A 24,699-nucleotide genomic window follows, 5' to 3' on the forward strand; every position below is an offset into this window, starting at 1 on the left:
TAATATCTAAACTAAAAAGGTCGTCATCCTGTGGTCCTGTTGACATAAACTCTAAATTTCTTCAGAATACTAAAGAGTGCCGTTTCATTATATTGTATTTCATTGACACCAAATATATCGACGAGAGTTACTTTCCCAGGGAATGGAAGACTGGCTTATGGTTCCACTCTACAAGTCAGGTGACGATCATAACTCCTCAAACTACCGTCCAATATCCATTACTTCAATCCCTTGTAAAATCCTAGAACACATATTATTCACTCATTTGGTTAACTTTCTTGAGTCCAAACATTTTTTTGAATAATTCCCAACATGGTTTCAGAAAAACCTCTCTTGTGAAACTCAACTTATTACGTTAACCAATGACTTGCATGCATTTCCTGACTCCTCTTTTCTGACTGTGTCTTTCTGGATTTTTCCAAAGCGTTCGATAAAGTTAATCACCAACTTGTCCAATTGAAATTACGTAATTTGAAAATTGATTCCCAAGTCTTACAATAGATAGAAACATTTCTTTCTAACCAAACTCAGTTTGTGTCTTCCAACCAAACTAACTCCCCTGAAGTACGCAATTGGTTCGTGGCTTAAAATAGTGCAGTTAGGACCCTCACTTTTTCTGATATACATTAACGACCTGCCTAGTAATGTTTCTTCTTCTAGTTGTCTCGTTGCTGATGATTGTGTGCTTTATCGCAACATTACTAGTTCCTCTGAAGTTGAACGTCTAAAATCTGACCTTAAAAATATTTCTACTTGGTGCAAGCTTTGGCACATGTAGCTCAACATAACTAAAGGTGAAGTGATGAGGATATCCCGTAATCAAATAATTTGTCCTGGTTATTTTCTTAAATGTACCCCATTAGAGTTCGTAGTCGAATATAAATACCTTGGTGTGCACATAACTAAGAACGTCTCCTGGTGTCGACATATTGATTTTATAACATCTAAGGCTAAAACGCATGCTTGGATACTTAAAGCGAAATTTTTCCTTAGCCCCTTTTTCTCTCAAAAAACATTTATATGTTACTTACATGCGCCCATACTAGAGTATGCTTCGTCAACTTGGGATCCGGGATATACTAATCTAACTAACCAACTTGAAGCTGTTCAAAAGCGTTCTGTGAGATTCATACTTTTTAACTATCATCGTACGGCCAACGTAACTTCTGTGAAATCCAGTCTGCACCTAACTCCTCTCGCTACACGTAGAAAACTGTCCCGTCTGTGCATATTTCAGAAAGTGTATCAAAATAACCACGTACTCAAATCACGCTCTATACAACCCGCACGATTCATATGGGAACGCCTTGACCATCGTCACAAAGTTCATATCCCGCCGTAAAACAGTGTCACCGACTCTCATTCTTTTTTTTTGCCGAAAATGTGCGGTGAGTGGAACCACCTGCCTGCTTCATTAGCTTGCATTACTTACCCTGGCCATTTCCGGGAAGCATTGTCAAATTCAAATTAGCTGTAAGTTTTATTTGTGTGTAACACTTTCTAGTAAGGAGTGCTTTTTCAATTTTCGTTGTTTATTGTTTCTTTTTTAGTGTATTGTTTGTGTCGATCCGCCGTTACGGTGTTCTTTTGCGGCGAATGATGTGCGCTTACCATTTGCTTTTCTTTTGTTCAGAGTATGACTGCGTTTTTGGCTGCATTTATTGCATCTGCTTTGCCGGGATTTTTTTAGCATTGTATATTTTTCTGTGTACAATCGCTAACCACTTGGCGCGTGCTTTTGACATCTTTTTTTATTTTATGCGAGCCCCTCTCCTCTGCAATGCTTGTATGCCCTGAGGGCAAAATAAATAAATAAATAAATAAATAAATAAATAAATAAATAAATAAATAAATAAATAAATAAATAAATAAATAAATAAATAAATAAATAAATAAATAAATAAATAAATAAATAAATAAATAAATAAATAAATAAATAAATAAATAAATAAATAAATAAATAAATAAATAAATAAATAAATAAATAAATAAATAAATAAATAAGAAAGAAAAAAAGAAGAAATGCGACCGAGTTTCGGCCTTATCTTCCACACGCACCCCGCGAAACTTGTTGTTGCCGCTTCTTCAATGCACGCCATTGTCAAGGTGATGCGCTGTCTCTTGGGGCGGGTGACCGGCCAAGCAGTTGCTTGCAATCAACTTAAGTGGGGGCTGTGCTTTGCGATGTGCGCGGGAGCTCTGTTACGTGCTATTTTTTTTATATTTCGCAGGTTTTCTTTATCGGTCAGAATAAATGAGTCCGCAATTAGTTCGTTGCTCAAAATAGCGCAGTTAGATGCCCCTCGTGGGTTCCTACAAGTGCCTCATTGACATTTATTGATCAGGACAGTAATTCTCGAGTTAGATAATTAATTACCAATAATTAGGTAAGTTTCATTAACGACAAAATTACTGTTCGCTTCCCCACAGTACTGCAAAGATTGTGCACTCGGCTTTCTTCGAGCAACGCCATTGCTCTTTTTGCCATTGCTGGGACACCCTCTATATGTTCTAATGTTTTCTCGCTCACTTTTTCTTCTCCATTTCCTGCTTGTCGGGTTTCTCCATCCCCTATACTCCCACACCAGCAGGCGTTCCGACCCTCGGGTGAGACAAACTACGTCTGCTGGCGGACATTTCTCTCGGTGTTTTATAATTGATTCATTCATTTTCTGATTGAAGGGGACTGACTAGTCATAGTGGCCGTCAGGGGAACTACAATTGGCAGCAGCGTCAACATACACAGTGACGTATATGCTTTCCAATCTCAACGAGTAGCGAAGCTTAAGGTTTCTCGAGAGTGGTGGAAGCCTCTGAGCAGGAAGTATTTTAAAGTGATCGGTTTAGGCTGCATTATTTAAAGGGACCAGCATCGATACTTTAGACCACGGTAGAGGTTCAAGAGCCAGAGAGCTGACGGACCGAACGGTCTTCTGAACGTTCATATAGGGACACAAGTATTGTACTTTACTTTGATGCCAAATTAAAATTAGCACGAAAAAATCTACTTTTGTTGCCAATACGAATCTTTTGTTTGACGTAGTAGCACGCTCGTTCAGCATGAGCGTTCGCACTTTCTGTAATTATGTTTGGTCCTTCCAATCATGGTGCAATAGCACCTCGGCCACCATAAAGCCCTATTACAAAATCACACCTTGTGTAGTTCCTGGAATTGGGACCTTTATTTCGGTGCCGGATGTTTACATGCAGTACAGCATGCTTGCTCAATGCCAAAAGAAAGGCAAGCAGGATATCTTCGGCCGAAGTTGCTTCTTTTTTATAACTTCATGCCGATGTTTTGCGTACGCAAGCCTTTTTCTACACATAGTGCCCTCGATAAACCGGATTGACTTCCATATTACTTTAAAAAGCGGCTCAGAAAAGGCAGTGACCGGTTATGACATCAGTGTGCCAAATCGTAGTTTTATACGGTGTTTCTCATGGCAGACCTATTAGTACGGCTTCGTTTGTTAGGGGCCATAAGTTTAAACCAAGCGTAAAACGGCTTTCGAGCTAGCTGGCATCTCTTCTTTGTGGTAATTTAAATTTAAAAGAACATTGTCTATACTCTCCAATGCTGCACAAAAACGTCTACAAAAACAATCATGTAGAAATAAATTATATAGGTGCCTGCGGGAGATTGGAAACATTTGAAGTTTGAAGGGAGGACCAAACAGCGTGAAAGCATCGCGGTGCTACGTTGCATAAAGTCATCGAGCTCACACACTGCGCCGCAAGACTCCCTGAACAACACTCACATTCGATTACAAAACTATGAAATAAATAAAATCATGACAGCCCCTTTCGAAGCTACTTTTTCTCGAAAAGATCAGCGAAGGCTTAAAGGGGCCCTGAAAGGCATTTTGAGCACACTAAATGAACTAGCGCAATCGCTAGATTGGGTCGCCAACGTCACCTGTGCCAAGTATTACTCTTTTACGCGCAGCGGAAAGCTCACACTTTTGTTGCAAAGTTTGTCGCTTTTTTCTCACCCTTTCCTTCGTGTTTTTGGACGCCGCCATCTTCACATGTCTACATCATCGATTCCCAGATGTTCGTCATGAGCTAGACATCATGCTATTGGGCGGCTTTTTCACGCACTTCCGGCAAAGAGATGAGTCGTCTGCTCAGCGTCGGCTCGCCGGCTGATCTGCCAGCGGAGTGCCGGAGTGCTTTGACATTTTACGACAAACGAAACAAGTGTAAACAAACGCTTAACCGTTTGTATTGAATGCAACACGGCCATAACACGACGTGCATTTTATCTTACGTGAGTACGTACCATAAAGAAAGTCCCGTGGCACTTCTTTGGTGCAATCGCAGAGAACGCCCTGAGCCGAATGCCCGGGTTTGACGCGTACATTTTATTCAACTTCAAAACAATCCAGAGATGCGTTTCGAACGAACGCAACGTCACAACATGCGTTGCAAGTCTGAACCGCGATTGACAGACGATGAGTTGCCTCCTCCTGCCCGTCGTAAATACGGCACTCACCTCACACCCGGTTTGCGGGGACGAGCAGCAAGTCACAACTCTGGCGCGCAAGCGAGAAGGCTTTTAGCCAGGCATACTGCACATACCCCATGCGAGGTTGAGTGGTACGTCGTTCGAGAAAGATAATCCAGACCATGGGAAGCACTATCCACCCGCAGAAGTACAATGTCGCATTTCATCGCGAAACGAACGCGTCCACAACACACAGGAGGCGATGCACACACACACACACAGCTTCGGTCGCTGCATTGGCTTAGCTGCAAGCTTCGTTCGGACAATCAGCGATGCTACGACGATACAGAGCTGCGTGAGGACGACGTGCTAACCACTTCACGTATTTAAAAACACAGGGGCAAAGAACTAGGTTCATCGGAAGCAAAAAATCTTTCTTCCATTATAGTGCCTGAAATATACTGGCTAGTGTGCCGAGGGCGGGCTCCAGGCGGGCGCCGGGAGCGATGTACGCGGCCGTCTGCCGCTTGGGGCGCTGCCGTGCGGGAGTGTGCGCGTTCATCCGGCCCGAGCAGATCGCGCGGTTACCTCCGAGCTGCGTATCAGACGGCAGCGGCAGAACTTTTCATTCCCGCTTGCGACGAAAGCGAGAGAAAGCGACGGGAATTCTGTCGTGCAACCAAAATTTGTCCCGACCATTCGACAAAAACGATCGTCGCGCGACAAAGCGACGGAATTCCTGCCGCTCTCACTCGCTTTCGTTGCAAGTGCGAACGGGCCTTTATGCGCAATCTCCGCCCCACATAAAAACAAGCTCTTGCTTGTCGCCTGAGCATACGGTTAATATCTGACTACGTTACACTGTGCTTGCCAGTGTATTTAAACGATGTCACTAGGTTTGAAACGTACGCGCTCGGCGTGCAGCTTTGTAAACGCAAGCGGTTTCACATACGCACGCTATTTTGCTGCTAATAGAGTTTTAGTACAGCGTTTGTGGCCTTTGCATACGCTAAACGCTAAATTTTTGCGTCCCGCTCCGTGACACCGCGATGGGAGTTTTAGTAGAGCGTCTCATCAGTTTTGCGTAGCGACACACTAATGCATACGGCGCCATCTGTCAGATGTTTTCCGAAATGTCTCGCCGGCTGATCTGCTAGCGGAGTGCCGGAGTGTTTGGACATTTTACGACTATCCAAACAAGTGCAAACAAACGCTTTCCCGTCAGTGTTGAATGCAACACATGGGTGCAGCTTGTCAGAACACGGGTTCTCGCTGATCGAGGGCAGCGTTGGTTTGCTCTTCGCCTTCACGTTCATCGCCGCTGATAAAGCGATCCGATCCGGCGCGTTTTGTGCACGGGCTCTGTGTCGGTTGAAAATGTCTTTTTTCACATGCCGCCGGTAGTAGGAATTACAACCACCGCAAAATAACACCCGGCACCAGCGGGGCCACATCTGAGACCGCGCTTTTTGGATAAACAGTGCGCGGTGCACCAAAGGGAACGAGCGCACGATTCTCCCCACGCGGCTGCGAGTTCGCCGCCGATACCAACTGCAGCCCTGCAGCTACGGACACCGCGAAAGGGCAAGGCCAGGCCGCACACATGCGGCCAGGTCATTCGTTCGCTTTTCCAGCCTGTCTCCATGGTGTCTACAGAGATGAAAAAGCCGAAAGAGCTGGCCCGTAGCAGACGGCAGTCTGTGGGAGCGCAATAGCGGAAGTACGTCACCGCTGAGGAGCGGAGCATCATGGGAGGGGAGGCCAACAGCGAAGAAACAGTTGAAAGGAGGAGGAAATACGGCGCGACGATAATTCGCGGTTTTTGATTTACGATTTCTCAGCTAATACTCATCGCTTTAACAAAATTCTTGCAGGAGGAGATTGCTAATACATTGCTTCATTTGGTTACATGTACATTCATGCATCGGCGGAAGGCATTTCAGGACCCCTTTAAGAGAACTCGGCAATAGCACAAAAAAGTCGGAGTTCAAACTCCTGCAGTTGGGCCCACAAATCTTGGTTTCCCACATCTTGGCTTCTCACAAATGCGACGTCGGGTTGTCGAGTCACAAATTGGCTGTTTGCTTCTCATATGAAAAGAATGGCGTATTTATCGTGCTAATTCGAGTTATACTGGCATCACCAGGTTTACAACCGTGTTTTCTTCTCGTACAACCAACGTTACCATTGTGGCTTGAATATTGGCGACCCCCGTCGGAGTAGTGGTGCGCAGAAGGGCGGCAACAGATTATCTACCTTGCTCTGTGCTGCTTCCTTGCCGCCATGGAAAAGCAGCGTGCAACAGCTTTCGGCTTCACACCGCCTAGTCACGGCCACGCTGCGCCGACAGTGAAGAAAACATCGCCCCTGCCTAAAGCGCCACATCAGAGAGCAGCGACCTATATAAGGAGCCATCCGGGACGGTCGGCGATACGTTCGGCAGTGGTGCACAGAAGGACGACAACTGATTATCATCCTTGCTCTGTGCAGATGAGAATATTTTCGGCGCCGGCTAAGATTTCTTCGCACTGCTGCCGAACACTTCAATCAATTTTTTACGCCATGCCTTTTCTGTGTGTACGACTGCCTAGATCAAACCTGAATTAAATGTGTTGGTTTTCATGTCTAAGGATAGAGGTGACTTCGCTAAGGCCGTCGACAATCTGAAGCGTGATCTGAGAGCTGATTCCAAAACATTGAAAGGAAGTGTGAAAAATTTTAATGACACTTGCGATGGCGTGAAAGAACTCATAAAAGAAATAAAAGAACTTCGAAAAGAAGTTCAAAGCTTAAGAGAAAAAAATTCAAAAGTAGAGACAGAAAATCTGAGGCTTAACGAGAAAATAGAACAACTACAACAGGACCCTAGGGCCAACAACATCGAAATAAAACGTGTTCCATGGGAAGGGGATGCCTTTGATGTTTGGAAGAGGATTGGAGGAATCCTGAAGGAACCGATTACTGACGCCGACATTGACATTTGCCATAGAGTCCCTACCTTCAAACCGACCGAACACAACATAGTGGTTTGCTTTGTTCGGCGCGAAATGCGAGACAAGTTCTTGAAGGAGTCAAAAAAGCAGCGAGTAACGACAAAAGACTTGGACAATGGCGGAGACAGGAAACGGGTTTACGTTAACGAACACCTTACTGCCTCTAACAAAAGGCTCTTGGGTGCTGCAGTCACTCTCAAGAAAGCCGTAAACTGGAAGTTTTTCTGGACGGTAGGTGGAAAAATCCTTGCGCGCAAGGACGAGGGTTCGAGGGCTCTGAGGATCGCTGCGCTGTCCGATGTTAATACAATAAATTAAGTAACTTATTATCTATGACAATGAGAGTGTCGGTAGTTTAGTTACGGACGACTTCCAACCAAACAGCCGCTACGTTACCACCCAGGAATTTAACAAAGAACACGGAAAACACTGTACACGATTGCCTACAATGCACGCAAATATTAGAAGTATTAAACAAAACAGATGCTTTTGAAACATTTTGCCATCTATCTCCATAAAATTTGACATAATAGCTATAAGTGAAACTTGGCTGGCAAAAGAAGATGTTACAAGTGGGAGGTGGTAACCAGGCAGCAGGGGAGGGGTGGTGGTATAGCCGTCTACGTTAGCACTAATTTCCGCAACCAGGTTATCGAGCCATTGAATAGGATTGATGAACACATTTAAAGTGTATTTATTAAAGTAATGAATACCGTTATTGGTGTATTTTATAGGCCGCCTTCGGGTAAAATTGTTGAGTTGCAGTTCGTTGAAGCTGTACTGTCGGATATTGAATTCACAAGCTCACCATTTTTAATACTTGGAGACATAAATGTCTAAACCGCTTCTGACAACCCTCAAGCGTGTGAGTTTCGCGAACTCCTCAACCAGTATGAATGTCGCAATTTAATATTACTACCAACTAGATTGACCAGTACCAGTGAGACATCTCTTGATGTATGTATTACTAATTTAGACGCTATTTCTGTATCGGCTGGAGGTATTTTGTGTGATCTGAGTGACCATCTACCCGACTTCTGTTGAGCACATTACCAATGGTAATGTTATTATCACCGAAAAAAGTAGTCTTTTTCGCAACATCGACAATGAAAGCCTTTATTACTTTCGCACCCTCATTGAGAAAGAAAGTTGGCGTGAGATTTTTCAAGAACACAGCCCTGTATGTGCCGCTAAACAATTCCTGGACAAAGTCGTATTTTGTTACAACGAAGCATTTCCTCCACGGCAGTACAAAACCAAAATAAAAACGTGAGGAAGCCATGAGGAAGAAACCGTCAAGCTAAACAGAAGGATAAGGGGAAAAATTGCTTGTGTCACGCTTTCATTCGCTGTCGCAAAGTCGACATTTTTAATGATTATAAACAATACAGAAACAAATTCAACAACGCCCTGAAAAATCCTAAGTTATCAGGAAAATAAATTTCAAGATATTAAGAATGACACCCGCAAGGTTTGGGACACAATTAACGGTCTTACGGGACGAAAGCAAAGTCAACTCACTATAACAGAAATCTTAATAAATAATACTGTATTTGACAGGGAAGAACTTGCCGTTGAAGTTGACAGACATTTTAAAAAACTGGTGTATATGCACGAACCAATTCCAATACGCCCAGTATAACAACAGTTGGAAACCTATCCGAATCCAAAATGTTTTTTTTCCAACAACCCCGCATGAAATTGAACAAATAATCAAAAGCTTAGATAACCATATGGCCAATTAAGGTTTAGCTGTTAAACATATGGCAGCCACAGTTGGACCCATTTTATTCGATATAATAAACACGGTACTAGAATCCGGCAAATTTTCTAACAAAATAAAACTAGCTCGAGTTACCCCCGTTTATAAAGGAGGTGGGCAAACCGATGTCAAAAACTATAGACCTATTTCTTTACTTCCCGTATTTTCGAAAATTTCTGTACTTCCCGCATTTCCTAGCGGGTTATAAACGGGAGAATTACGAGTTGTTTTCAAAAACATCATGTAATAACACCGTCGCAATACGGCTTCGAAAAAAATAAATCCGCGGAACCGTCCTTAATTAACATACAGGATAAAAAAATTCACAACATTGAAACAAATTATACACCATCAGATTATTCCAAAACTTGAAAAAAGCGTTCGATACCGTACAGCATGACATTTTGCTCAAAATGTTTGAATCATACAATATAGGAGGAGTAGCTCTAAAACTATAATAAAACGTATCTCACAAACCTACACCAAAATGCTAGAATAAACGATGCATTAATTTCTGAAAAGCCTATAGCTCAGATAGGGTTCCCCAGGAGTCCATTTTCGATCCATTGCTGTTTCTTGCGTATATAAATGACGTTACCGAAGTACCAGGATCACCAGAATTAATTATGTACGCCGAGGACACCAATATATTTTTCACGGCGAAAACAAAGAAAAGCCTGGAAGAATACGTGAATGCTTACCTGCTGAAACTGTCTCCATGGTTTAAACAAAATCGGTTAAACTTGAATACAAACAAAACTCAGTATATAATCTTTAAACCAATAAATGAACGAGATACAACTAATGTTAACATCGTATTTACGGTAACGTACTAGAAGAAGCTACAGAACAAACTTTTTTAGGAGTATGGCTTACCGATAACCTTTCGTAGAATACACACGCCAATAAACTTAAAACCGATTTATCTAAAGCCATTGGCTGCATGTATAAAATATGCAGTGTTTTGCCGATCTCGTTCAAGCCAAGCCTGTAGTATTGACCGTTTTACTCCAAGGTGAGCTATGGAATTTTAGTATGCGGTACTACAACAGCTTCCAACTATGATAAACTAATTATTTGCAGAAAAAAGTATTACGCATGCTCAAGAACTCTCGGAGGCGGGGGGGGGGGGCGGGAGCAGCGCGAACTCTGAACGCAGCTTCTTTTCAATAAATATAATATGCTGAAGGCGGACAAATATAATGTGCTGAAGGCGGACTTTGGCAGTGGATCCAAAAATCTGGAATTTATAACACATGACCGGACGACGGATCCAGGGCGTACAGTGTGAGATATCCTAAGCACAGGCTGCCTGCAACACCAGCAAATTACGGTAGGCAGATGTTACACTTTCATACCATTCGCATGTTGAACAGGGGTGATATATGTATTGATTTTAATCAGCCCTTTCAAAGTTTCAAATGTGCATGCAGAAGGTTTATGATTGAAAATGGTGTTGTGTATTCACCGCCATAGAACTGTGAAAATGAATTTGCTTGCAATGTGACTTGTTAATTTACACAAATTTGCGGATTATGTGACATTTGTGTAAGTTTTAAATGTATGCATCGGGTTGTTTCATTTTATTTTCAGCCTTTTTGTTACGTACTTAGAATGTACTCTTTATATTTGTGCATGACATGACATCGCTCGAGTTTTTTAAAAGTATATTTTGTGTTCTATTCAGCGTTATGTTAAATGTTTGAATGTTCTATTCTAAGCACTATATATGGCGTGTCTTTTGTTGCGTGCTTGGAATGCGTGTACTGTATTACCTTCTACGCTGCACTGCAGCGGGGCAGAGGCTTTGTCCGGCATTCCGCCTACATTTCTGCTCCTTTCACGGATAACACCCGTGGAAACAATTCTGAATAATAATAAAAAGAAACCTTGTTTAAAACGTCCCTGGGATTCCCACCCAGCCTGGCGCCAATGTCCACCCGTAAGAGCTGAAGTGATCAGCCAGAAATCAGCCAGAAATCAATATGCCAGAAATCAAGTCAGCCAGAAATCAATATGCTCCCGCCCTAATTACTTGCGCACAAGCCCTAGTTTTCAAAGCGCGAAAGAAGCGGGACAGCAATGCAAACACAGAAAGAAGGGGCTTCATAGATACGTTTCCATTAGGGTCAGATGTTTTTAACGAATGGCCTTTCCTAAGCCTTTGTCAATTCCTATGTACCCATTGACCACCTCCCCCCGTCCAAAAACAACAAAGTAAAAACTTGCGTCGTTTCTTCGCCGGAGCAACAGCACGTCATGGTGCCGAAATCAGCACAGATTGGCGGCCTCCTGGTTCAAGGAAACCGCCCCCCCCCTCCCCCAAACGCCCACCAGGCTCTGAATAGATGTTCAGTACTACGCTTACAGCCGCGCGATGGATTTGAGATTAGCTAGAGCGGAATGCCACCCCTTAGCGATTCTTGGTTCTCCTTGGTTTAGCAAAGCTGGGTTTTCGCCAAAGGTGGTTATTGATATATCAATTGACGAAGACACAGAAGACATTCAAGCGAAAACAGCACACAGTCTGTTGTGCTTTATGATCTACAATTTTATCACCGAGCATTCCTCACGGATAGTGTGTTACGAGGCGTAAACGGCGCTAATGATGCGTCGGCAGCAGCAGCGGCAGCGCAGCGGCAGTCGGCAGCAGCGGCAGCGCAGCAAGCACGTCGCTCACGCACGGAATTGTCTTTGCAGTGTACTTTGCTGGCCGCTGTTCCTATCAACGAAAGCCGTATCTGCGTCGCCCCTTCGTCGAAAGCCCCTGCCTCTGACCGCTGCAAACCTGCACGTGATGACCGGACTGGGTGCGCAGTGACCACCTGGATGCACTGCATCATCGGCGAAAAACCACCACAAGAGATCGCTGCTTTCGTTGAACATCACCTTAAAAACAAGCCGGCCACGCGGGCCCACTCCATTGGCAGCAGCGGCAGCGCAGCAAGCACGTCGCTCACGCACGAAATTGTCTTTGCAGTGTACTTTGCTGGCCGCTGTTCCTATCAACGAAAGCCGTATCTGCGTCGCCCCTTCGTCGAAAGCCCCTGCCTCTGACCGCTGCAAACCTGCACGTGATGACCGGACTGGGTGCGCAGTGACCACCTGGATGCACTGCATCATCGGCGAAAAACCACCACAAGGGATCGCTGCTTTCGTTGAACATCACCTTAAAAACAAGCCGGCAACGCGGGCCCACTCCATTGGCAGCAGCGGCAGCGCAGCAAGCACGTCGCTCACGCACGAAATTGTCTTTGCAGTGTACTTTGCTGGCCGCTGTTCCTATCAACGAAAGCCGTATCTGCGTCGCCCCTTCGTCGAAAGCCCCTGCCTCTGACCGCTGCAAACCTGCACGTGATGACCGGACTGGGTGCGCAGTGACCACCTGGATGCACTGCATCATCGGCGAAAAACCACCACAAGAGATCGCTGCTTTCGTTGAACATCACCTTAAAAACAAGCCGGCCACGCGGGCCCACTCCATTGGCAGCAGCGGCAGCGCAGCAAGCACGTCGCTCACGCACGAAATTGTCTTTGCAGTGTACTTTGCTGGCCGCTGTTCCTATCAACGAAAGCCGTATCTGCGTCGCCCCTTCGTAGAAAGCCCCTGCCTCTGACCGCTGCAAACCTGCACGTGATGACCGGACTGGGTGCGCAGTGACCACCTGGATGCACTGCATCATCGGCGAAAAACCACCACAAGGGATCGCTGCTTTCGTTGAACATCACCTTAAAAACAAGCCGGCCACGCGGGCCCACTCCATTGGCAGCAGCGGCAGCGCAGCAAGCACGTCGCTCACGCACGAAATTGTCTTTGCAGTGTACTTTGCTGGCCGCTGTTCCTATCAACGAAAGCCGTATCTGCGTCGCCCCTTCGTCGAAAGCCCCTGCCTCTGACCGCTGCAAACCTGCACGTGATGACCGGACTGGGTGCGCAGTGACCACCTGGATGCACTGCATCATCGGCGAAAAACCACCACAAGGGATCGCTGCTTTCGTTGAACATCACCTTAAAAACAAGCCGGCCACGCGGGCCCACTCCATTGGCAGCAGCGGAAGCGCAGCAAGCACGTCGCTCACGCACGAAATTGTCTTTGCAGTGTACTTTGCTGGCCGCTGTTCCTATCAACGAAAGCCGTATCTGCGTCGCCCCTTCGTCGAAAGCCCCTGCCTCTGACCGCTGCAAACCTGCACGTGATGACCGGACTGGGTGCGCAGTGACCACCTGGATGCACTGCATCATCGGCGAAAAACCACCACAAGGGATCGCTGCTTTCGTGGAACATCACCTTAAAAACAAGCCGGCCACGCGGGCCCACTCCATTGGCAGCAGCGGCAGCGCAGCAAGCACGTCGCTCACGCACGAAATTGCCTTTGCAGTGTACTTTGCTGGCCGCTGTTCCTATCAACGAAAGCCGTATCTGCGTCGCCCCTTCGTCGAAAGCCCCTGCCTCTGACCGCTGCAAACCTGCACGTGATGACCGGACTGGGTGCGCAGTGACCACCTGGATGCACTGCATCATCGGCGAAAAACCACCACAAGAGATCGCTGCTTTCGTTGAACATCACCTTAAAAACAAGCCGGCCACGCGGGCCCACTCCATTGGCAGCAGCGGCAGCGCAGCAAGCACGTCGCTCACGCACGAAATTGTCTTTGCAGTGTACTTTGCTGGCCGCTGTTCCTATCAACGAAAGCCGTATCTGCGTCGCCCCTTCGTCGAAAGCCCCTGCCTCTGACCGCTGCAAACCTGCACGTGATGACCGGACTGGGTGCGCAGTGACCACCTGGATGCACTGCATCATCGGCGAAAGACCACCACAAGAGATCGCTGCTTTCGTTGAACATCACCTTAAAAACAAGCCGGCCACGCGGGCCCACTCCATTGGCAGCAGCGGCAGCGCAGCAAGCACGTCGCTCACGCACGAAATTGTCTTTGCAGTGTACTTTGCTGGCCGCTGTTCCTATCAACGAAAGCCGTATCTGCGTCGCCCCTTCGTCGAAAGCCCCTGCCTCTGACCGCTGCAAACCTGCACGTGATGACCGGACTGGGTGCGCAGTGACCACCTGGATGAACTGCATCATCGGCGAAAAACCACCACAAGGGATCGCTGCTTTCGTTGAACATCACCTTAAAAACAAGCCGGCCACGCGGGCCCACTCCATTGGCAGCAGCGGCAGCGCAGCAAGCACGTCGCTCACGCACGAAATTGTCTTTGCAGTGTACTTTGCTGGCCGCTGTTCCTATCAACGAAAGCCGTACCTGCGTCGCCCCTTCGTCGAAAGCCCCTGCCTCTGACCGCTGCAAACCTGCACGTGATGACCGGACTGGGTGCGCAGTGACCACCTGGATGAACTGCATCATCGGCGAAAAACCACCACAAGGGATCGCTGCTTTCGTTGAACATCACCTTAAAAACAAGCCGGCCACGCGGGCCCACTCCATTGGCAGCAGCGGCAGCGCAGCAAGCACGTCGCTCACGCACGAAATTGTCTTTGCAGTGTACTTTGCTGGCCGCTGTTCCTATCAACGAAAGCCGTATCTGCGTCGCCCCTTCGTCGAAAGCCCCTGCCTCTGACCGCTGCAAACCTGCACGTGATGACCGGACTGGGTGCGCAGTGACCACCTGGATGAACTGCATCATCGGCGAAAAACCACCACAAGGGATCGCTGCTTTCGTTGAACATCACCTTAAAAACAAGCCGGCCACGCGGGCCCACTCCATTGGCAGCAGCGGCAGCGCAGCAAGCACGTCGCTCACGCACGAAATTGTCTTTGCAGTGTACTTTGCTGGCCGCTGTTCCTATCAACGAAAGCCGTATCTGCGTCGCCCCTTCGTCGAAAGCCCCTGCCTCTGACCGCTGCAAACCTGCACGTGATGACCGGACTGGGTGCGCAGTGACTACCTGGATGAACTGCATCATCGGCGAAAAACCACCACAAGGGATCGCTGCTTTCGTTGAACATCACCTTAAAAACAAGCCGGCCACGCGGGCCCACTCCATTGGCAGCAGCGGCAGCGCAGCAAGCACGTCGCTCACGCACGAAATTGTCTTTGCAGTGTACTTTGCTGGCCGCTGTTCCTATCAACGAAAGCCGTATCTGCGTGGCCCCTTCGTCGAAAGCCCCTGCCTCTGACCGCTGCAAACCTGCACGTGATGACCGGACTGGGTGCGCAGTGACCACCTGGATGAACTGCATCATCGGCGAAAACCACCACAAGGGATCGCTGCTTTCGTTGAACATCACCTTAAAAACAAGCCGGCCACGCGGGCCCACTCCATTGGCAGCAGCGGCAGCGCAGCAAGCACGTCGCTCACGCACGAAATTGTCTTTGCAGTGTACTTTGCTGGCCGCTGTTCCTATCAACGAAAGCCGTACCTGCGTCGCCCCTTCGTCGAAAGCCCCTGCCTCTGACCGCTGCAAACCTGCACATGATGACCGGACTGGGTGCGCAGTGACCACCTGGATGAACTGCATCATCGGCGAAAAACCACCACAAGGGATCGCTGCTTAAGTTGAACATCACCTTAAAAACAAGCCGGCCACGCGGGCCCACTCCATTGGCAGCAGCGGCAGCGCAGCAAGCACGTCGCTCACGCACGAAATTGTCTTTGCAGTGTACTTTGCTGGCCGCTGTTCCTATCAACGAAAGCCGTATCTGCGTCGCCCCTTCGTCGAAAGCCCCTGCCTCTGACCGCTGCAAACCTGCACGTGATGACCGGACTGGTGCGCAGTGACCACCTGGATGAACTGCATCATCGGCGAAAAACCACCACAAGGGATCGCTGCTTTCGTTGAACATCACCTTAAAAACAAGCCGGCCACGCGGGCCCACTCCATTGGCAGCAGCGGCAGCGCAGCAAGCACGTCGCTCACGCACGAAATTGTCTTTGCAGTGTACTTTGCTGGCCGCTGTTCCTATCAACGAAAGCCGTATCTGCGTCGCCCCTTCGTCGAAAGCCCCTGCCTCTGACCGCTGCAAACCTGCACGTGATGACCGGACTGGGTGCGCAGTGACCACCTGGATGAACTGCATCATCGGCGAAAAACCACCCCAAGGGATCGCTGCTTTCGTTGAACATCACCTTAAAAACAAGCCGGCCACGCGGGCCCACTCCATTGGCAGCAGCGGCAGCGCAGCAAGCACGTCGCTCACGCACGAAATTGTCTTTGCAGTGTACTTTGCTGGCCGCTGTTCCTATCAACGAAAGCCGTATCTGCGTCGCCCCTTCGTCGAAAGCCCCTGCCTCTGACCGCTGCAAACCTGCACGTGATGACCGGACTGGGTGCGCAGTGACCACCTGGATGAACTGCATCATCGGCGAAAAACCACCACAAGGGATCGCTGCTTTCGTTGAACATCACCTTAAAAACAAGCCGGCCACGCGGGCCCACTCCATTGGCAGCAGCGGCAGCGCAGCAAGCACGTCGCTCACGCACGAAATTGTCTTTGCAGTGTACTTTGCTGGCCGCTGTTCCTATCAACGAAAGCCGTATCTGCGTCGCCCCTTCGTCAAAAGCCCCTGCCTCTGACCGCTGCAAACCTGCACGTGATGACCGGACTGGGTGCGCAGTGACCACCTGGATGAACTGCATCATCGGCGAAAAACCACCACAAGGGATCGCTGCTTTCGTTGAACATCACCTTAAAAACAAGCCGGCCACGCGGGCCCACTCCATTGGCAGCAGCGGCAGCGCAGCAAGCACGTCGCTCACGCACGAAATTGTCTTTGCAGTGTACTTTGCTGGCCGCTGTTCCTATCAACGAAAGCCGTATCTGCGTCGCCCCTTCGTCGAAAGCCCCTGCCTCTGACCGCTGCAAACCTGCACGTGATGACCGGACTGGGTGCGCAGTGACCACCTGGATGAACTGCATCATCGGCGAAAAACCACCACAAGGGATCGCTGCTTTCGTTGAACATCACCTTAAAAACAAGCCGGCCACGCGGGCCCACTCCATTGGCAGCAGTGGCAGCGCAGCAAGCACGTCGCTCACGCACGAAATTGTCTTTGCAGTGTACTTTGCTGGCCGCTGTTCCTATCAACGAAAGCCGTACCTGCGTCGCCCCTTCGTCGAAAGCCCCTGCCTCTGACCGCTGCAAACCTGCACGTGATGACCGGACTGGGTGCGCAGTGACCACCTGGATGAACTGCATCATCGGCGAAAAACCACCACAAGGGATCGCTGCTTTCGTTGAACATCACCTTAAAAACAAGCCGGCCACGCGGGCCCACTCCATTGGCAGCAGCGGCAGCGCAGCAAGCACGTCGCTCACGCACGAAATTGTCTTTGCAGTGTACTTTGCTGGCCGCTGTTCCTATCAACGAAAGCCGTATCTGCGTCGCCCCTTCTTCGAAAGCCCCTGCCTCTGACCGCTGCAAACCTGCACGTGATGACCGGACTGGGTGCACAGTGACCACCTGGATGAACTGCATCATCGGCGAAAAACCACCACAAGGGATCGCTGCTTTCGTTGCACATCACCTTAAAAACAAGCCGGCCACGCGGGCCCACTCCATTGGCAGCAGCGGCAGCGCAGCAAGCACGTCGCTCCCGCACGAAATTGTCTTTGCAGTGTACTTTGCTGGCCGCTGTTCCTATCAACGAAAGCCGTACCTGCGTCGCCCCTTCGTCGAAAGCCCCTGCCTGTGACCGCTGCAAACCTGCACGTGATGACCGGACTGGGTGCGCAGTGACCACCTGGATGAACTGCATCATCGGCGAAAAACCACCCCAAGGGATCGCTGCTTTCGTTGAACATCACCTTAAAACAAGCCGGCCACGCGGGCCCACTCCATTGGCAGCAGCGGCAGCGCAGCAAGCACGTCGCTCACGCACGAAATTGTCTTTGCAGTGTACTTTGCTGGCCGCTGTTCCTATCAACGAAAGCCGTATCTGCGTCGCCCCTTCGTCGAAAGCCCCTGCCTCTGACCGCTGCAAACCTGCACGTGATGACCGGACTGGGTGCGCAGTGACCACCTGGATGAACTGCATCATCGGCGAAAAACCACCACAAGGGATCGCTGCTTTCGTTGAACATCACCTTAAAAACAAGCCGGCCACGCGGGCCCACTCCATTGGCAGCAGCGGCAGCGCAGCAAGCACGTCGCTCACGCACGAAATTGTCTTTGCAGTGTACTTTGCTGGCCGCTGTTCCTATCAACGAAAGCCGTACCTGCGTCGCCCCTTCGTCGAAAGCCCCTGCCTCTGACCGCTGCAAACCTGCACGTGATGACCGGACTGGGTGCGCAGTGACCACCTGGATGAACTGCATCATCGGCGAAAAACCACCACAAGGGATCGCTGCTTTCGTTGAACATCACCTTAAAAACAAGCCGGCCACGCGGGCCCACTCCATTGGCAGCAGCGGCAGCGCAGCAAGCACGTCGCTCACGCACGAAATTGTCTTTGCAGTGTACTTTGCTGGCCGCTGTTCCTATCAACGAAAGCCGTATCTGCGTCGCCCCTTCGTCGAAAGCCCCTGCCTCTGACCGCTGCAAACCTGCACGTGATGACCGGACTGGGTGCGCAGTGACCACCTGGATGAACTGCATCATCGGCGAAAAACCACCACAAGGGATCGCTGCTTTCGTTGCACATCACCTTAAAAACAAGCCGGCCACGCGGGCCCACTCCATTGGCAGCAGCGGCAGCGCAGCAAGCACGTCGCTCACGCACGAAATTGTCTTTGCAGTGTACTTTGCTGGCCGCTGTTCCTATCAACGAAAGCCGTACCTGCGTCGCCCCTTCGTCGAAAGCCCCTGCCTGTGACCGCTGCAAACCTGCACGTGATGACCGGACTGGGTGCGCAGTGACCACCTGGATGAACTGCATCATCGGCGAAAAACCACCCCAAGGGATCGCTGCTTTCGTTGAACATCACCTTAAAAACAAGCCGGCCACGCGGGCCCACTCCATTGGCAGCAGCGGCAGCGCAGCAAGCACGTCGCTCACGCACGAAATTGTCTTTGCAGTGTACTTTGCTGGCCGCTGTTCCTATCAACGAAAGCCGTATCTGCGTCGCCCCTTCGTCGAAAGCCCCTGCCTCTGACCGCTGCAAACCTGCACGTGATGACCGGACTGGGTGCGCAGTGACCACCTGGATGAACTGCATCATCGGCGAAAACCACCACAAGGGATCGCTGCTTTCGTTGAACATCACCTTAAAACAAGCCGGCCACGCGGGCCCACTCCATTGGCAGCAGCGGCAGCGCAGCAAGCACGTCGCTCACGCACGAAATTGTCTTTGCAGTGTACTTTGCTGGCCGCTGTTCCTATCGACGAAAGCCGTATCTGCGTGGCCCCTTCGTCGAAAGCCCCTGCCTCTGACCGCTGCAAACCTGCACGTGATGACCGGACTGGGTGCGCAGTGACCACCTGGATGAACTGCATCATCGGCGAAAAACCACCACAAGGGATCGCTGCTTTCGTTGAACATCACCTTAAAAACAAGCCGGCCACGCGGGCCCACTCCATTGGCAGCAGCGGCAGCGCAGCAAGCACGTCGCTCACGCACGAAATTGTCTTTGCAGTGTACTTTGCTGGCCGCTGTTCCTATCAACGAAAGCCGTACCTGCGTCGCCCCTTCGTCGAAAGCCCCTGCCTCTGACCGCTGCAAACCTGCACGTGATGACCGGACTGGGTGCGCAGTGACCACCTGGATGAACTGCATCATCGGCGAAAACCACCACAAGGGATCGCTGCTTAAGTTGAACATCACCTTAAAAACAAGCCGGCCACGCGGGCCCACTCCATTGGCAGCAGCGGCAGCGCAGCAAGCACGTCGCTCACGCACGAAATTGTCTTTGCAGTGTACTTTGCTGGCCGCTGTTCCTATCAATGAAAGCCGTATCTGCGTCGCCCCTTCGTCGAAAGCCCTGCCTCTGACCGCTGCAAACCTGCACGTGATGACCGGACTGGGTGCGCAGTGACCACCTGGATGAACTGCATCATCGGCGAAAACCACCACAAGGGATCGCTGCTTTCGTTGAACATCACCTTAAAAACAAGCCGGCCACGCGGGCCCACTCCATTGGCAGCAGCGGCAGCGCAGCAAGCACGTCGCTCACGCACGAAATTGTCTTTGCAGTGTACTTTGCTGGCCGCTGTTCCTATCAACGAAAGCCGTATCTGCGTCGCCCCTTCGTCGAAAGCCCTGCCTCTGACCGCTGCAAACCTGCACGTGATGACCGGACTGGGTGCGCAGTGACCACCTGGATGAACTGCATCATCGCGAAAAACCACCACAAGGGATCGCTGCTTTCGTTGAACATCACCTTAAAAACAAGCCGGCCACGCGGGCCCACTCCATGGCAGCAGCGGCAGCGCAGCAAGCACGTCGCTCACGCACGAAATTGTCTTTGCAGTGTACTTTGCTGGCCGCTGTTCCTATCAACGAAAGCCGTATCTGCGTCGCCCCTTCGTCGAAAGCCCCTGCCTCTGACCGCTGCAAACCTGCACGTGATGACCGGACTGGGTGCGCAGTGACCACCTGGATGAACTGCATCATCGGCGAAAAACCACCACAAGGGATCGCTGCTTTCGTTGAACATCACCTTAAAAACAAGCCGGCCACGCGGCCCACTCCATTGGCAGCAGCGGCAGCGCAGCAAGCACGTCGCTCACGCACGAAATTGTCTTTGCAGTGTACTTTGCTGGCCGCTGTTCTATCAACGAAAGCCGTATCTGCGTCGCCCTTCGTCGAAAGCCCCTGCCTCTGACCGCTGCAAATCTGCACGTGATGACCGGACTGGGTGCGCAGTGACCACCTGGATGAACTGCATCATCGGCGAAAAACCACCACAAGGGATCGCTGCTTTCGTTGAACATCACCTTAAAAACAAGCCGGCCACGCGGGCCCACTCCATTGGCAGCAGCGGCAGCGCAGCAAGCACGTCGCTCACGCACGAAATTGTCTTTGCAGTGTACTTGGCTGGCCGCTGTTCCTATCAACGAAAGCCGTATCTGCGTCGCCCCTTCGTCGAAAGCCCCTGCCTCTGACCGCTGCAAACCTGCACGTGATGACCGGACTGGGTGCGCAGTGACCACCTGGATGAACTGCATCATCGGCGAAAAACCACCACAAGGGATCGCTGCTTTCATTGAACATCACCTTAAAAACAAGCCGGCCACGCGGGCCCACTCCATTGGCAGCAGCGGCAGCGCAGCAAGCACGTCGCTCACGCACGACATTGTCTTTGCAGTGTACTTTGCTGGCCGCTGTTCCTATCAACGAAAGCCGTACCTGCGTCGCCCCTTCGTCGAAAGCCCCTGCCTCTGACCGCTGCAAACCTGCACGTGATGACCGGACTGGGTGCGCAGTGACCACCTGGATGAACTGCATCATCGGCGAAAAACCACCACAAGGGATCGCTGCTTTCGTTGAACATCACATTAAAAACAAGCCGGCCACGCGGGCCCACTCCATTGGCAGCAGCGGCAGCGCAGCAAGCACGTCGCTCACGCACGAAATTGTCTTTGCAGTGTACTTTGCTGGCCGCTGTTCCTATCAACGAAAGCCGTATCTGCGTCGCCCCTTCGTCGAAAGCCCCTGCCTCTGACCGCTGCAAACCTGCACGTGATGACCGGACTGGGTGCGCAGTGACCACCTGGATGAACTGCATCATCGGCGAAAAACCACCACAAGGGATCGCTGCTTTCGTTGCACATCACCTGAAAAACAAGCCGGCCACGCGGGCCCACTCCATTGGCAGCAGCGGCAGCGCAGCAAGCACGTCGCTCCCGCACGAAATTGTCTTTGCAGTGTACTTTGCTGGCCGCTGTTCCTATCAACGAAAGCCGTACCTGCGTCGCCCCTTCGTCGAAAGCCCCTGCCTGTGACCGCTGCAAACCTGCACGTGATGACCGGACTGGGTGCGCAGTGACCACCTGGATGAACTGCATCATCGGCGAAAAACCACCCCAAGGGATCGCTGCTTTCGTTGAACATCACCTTAAAAACAAGCCGGCCACGCGGGCCCACTCCATTGGCAGCAGCGGCAGCGCAGCAAGCACGTCGCTCACGCACGAAATTGTCTTTGCAGTGTACTTTGCTGGCCGCTGTTCCTATCAACGAAAGCCGTATCTGCGTCGCCCCTTCGTCGAAAGCCCCTGCCTCTGACCGCTGCAAACCTGCACGTGATGACCGGACTGGGTGCGCAGTGACCACCTGGATGAACTGCATCATCGGCGAAAAACCACCACAAGGGATCGCTGCTTTCGTTGAACATCACCTTAAAAACAAGCCGGCCACGCGGGCCCACTCCATTGGCAGCAGCGGCAGCGCAGCAAGCACGTCGCTCACGCACGAAATTTTCTTTGCAGGTCAGTTTTGAATTTATTTTTTTGTCGGTATTATCTTCGCCGCTGCCGCTGCTGCTGCTAAAGTGTACCAGTATCATGTTACCTGAAGTCACCAGGCTATTCAAGAAATTTCAGCAAGAATTTCGCGAAATGCGTGCTGCACTTGAAAGGGAGTTTCGGAAGGAGAATCGCGAAATTAAAGCAAGCTTAGACTTCTTCAACAAACAGTTTCAAGATCAGACGAAGCACTGCTCTCAGCTGGAAAAAGAAAACCTTGAACTTAAAGTGCAGAACGCTTCCTTAGAACAAGATTGTGCGCAGTTAAAGAAGGATGCAGCCGAGAGTGAGCAGCGCCAAACCCAGCTTGAGCAGTATTCGCGCAACAGAAACATTGAAGTAAAAAACGTCCCCTTTGTTAAGGGCGAAAACCTTGCCGAAACCCTTGAGAAGCTTGGGGAAGCGATAAGTGAACATGTGACGTTGATGGGTGCCACCGCGTACCTTCGAAAGATTCCACTTGCCCACACATTATTGTACAATTCCACAGTCGGTCGAAGCGAGACACGGTTCTTGAAAAGGCTCGTAAGATGCGCCTGTCTGCAAATGACGTCGGCTTTACTGAGACTACTCCTGAGATCACTCCTATCTGTGTCAATGAGCACCTCTGCCCGCAGCTCAAAAAGCTTTTGGGTTTGACGATTGCGAAAAAGAAAGAGCAAAGCTGGCAGTTCGCGTGGTCCAGGGGGGGGGGGATATTTGCACGAAAGACCGAAAAGTCCACAATCCTTCACATCACATGTATCGATGACCTAAGCAAGATCTTGTAGTACAACACACACCACCGTTTTTCCCGGCTGCGCACATGGATCGGGAAACTCTGCCAGATTTCTCAGTTATTTCGAACAACCCAAAACTTTCCTGCCTCCACTTAAATGCTCAATCCGCACGAAATAAAGACGATGTAATTATCAGCCTTCTCGATAGTTCCAACATTCATTTCGACATTGTAATGATTACATAAACGTGGTATCGTGATAGCAGCGAAGTCCGTCGTCTACCTTGTTATACGTCATACTTTTTAAACCGAATCGGAAAAAAATTTTGGTGGTGGAGTACTGATGTTATAAAAAACAGTTATCAGTGTGAAATAGTTACTCATTTTTTGCAAATTACCGATAATTATGAAATACTCACTCTGCAGTGAAACAATGACATATTCTCTGTAGTATACCGCCCCCCTGGAGGAAACGTGACCACCTTTCTTTCATTTCTTGACACCTACCTCAGTTGGGTCAATGAAAACAACTACAGGTTAGTATTAGGTGGAGATATAAACATAAATCTACTGTGTCCATCCTCACAACGTACCGATCTTTACACCACTCTTGATGCTAACGCTTTTAAAAACTTTATTAATGAACTTACTCGCGTCCAGCTTACTGCGACGTCCTTGATTGATGTTTTTATCGCTAATGTAGAATGTGAGCCTCTCAGTACCGAAGTTTTAAAGACACACATAAGTGACCATCTACCCATTTACTTGGTACTAAATCGCTCCAAACATGCTACAAGTACGACAAACCGCACATCATTTACCTATCGGAGCATAAATAATAGTAGTATGGAACATTTCAGGCATGCGCTATCTAAAATTGACTGGGAAGGTGCTGTTTGTCATACTGATGCAGAAGTGGCATATGAATCTTTTATTCGCATATTTGTAGCAGATTATAATAAATGTTTTCCTCACAAAACAGCAATTAAACCTCGTAACGCTCGAAAACCGTGGGTGACATCAGAATGCTTGCAAGCAATGCGTGAAAAAAACGCCCTGTATAGCCGTTTCATTAAATCGAAAAGTAATCTGGACTGGAAGGCATTCAGAACGCAACGAAACAGAACAAACAGCCTTCTGCGCAGAAGCAAGAAAGTTTATTTCCAAAATCTTTTCAACAGTCACGCAGTAGGGAGACCAGATATTATCTGGAAAAATTTAAACGCATTGCTAAATCGTTCTCACTCACAGTCAGTCACGTCTGAGATAACCATGAACGGGAAACTTGTGTCCGGAACAGAGCTGTCAGATAAGTTTAATGATTTTTTCGCTTCCATTGGAAACAGCACACATAACCCAAACTGCATGCATTACATGCCCTCTGGAACACTGGATACCTCGTACTAAATACGGCAGA

This window comes from Haemaphysalis longicornis, unplaced genomic scaffold (assembly GCF_048455015.1).
Source record: "Haemaphysalis longicornis isolate Haplotype H1 unplaced genomic scaffold, Haemaphysalis longicornis Haplotype H1 scaffold_9, whole genome shotgun sequence".
NCBI lineage: Eukaryota > Metazoa > Arthropoda > Arachnida > Ixodida > Ixodidae > Haemaphysalis > Haemaphysalis longicornis.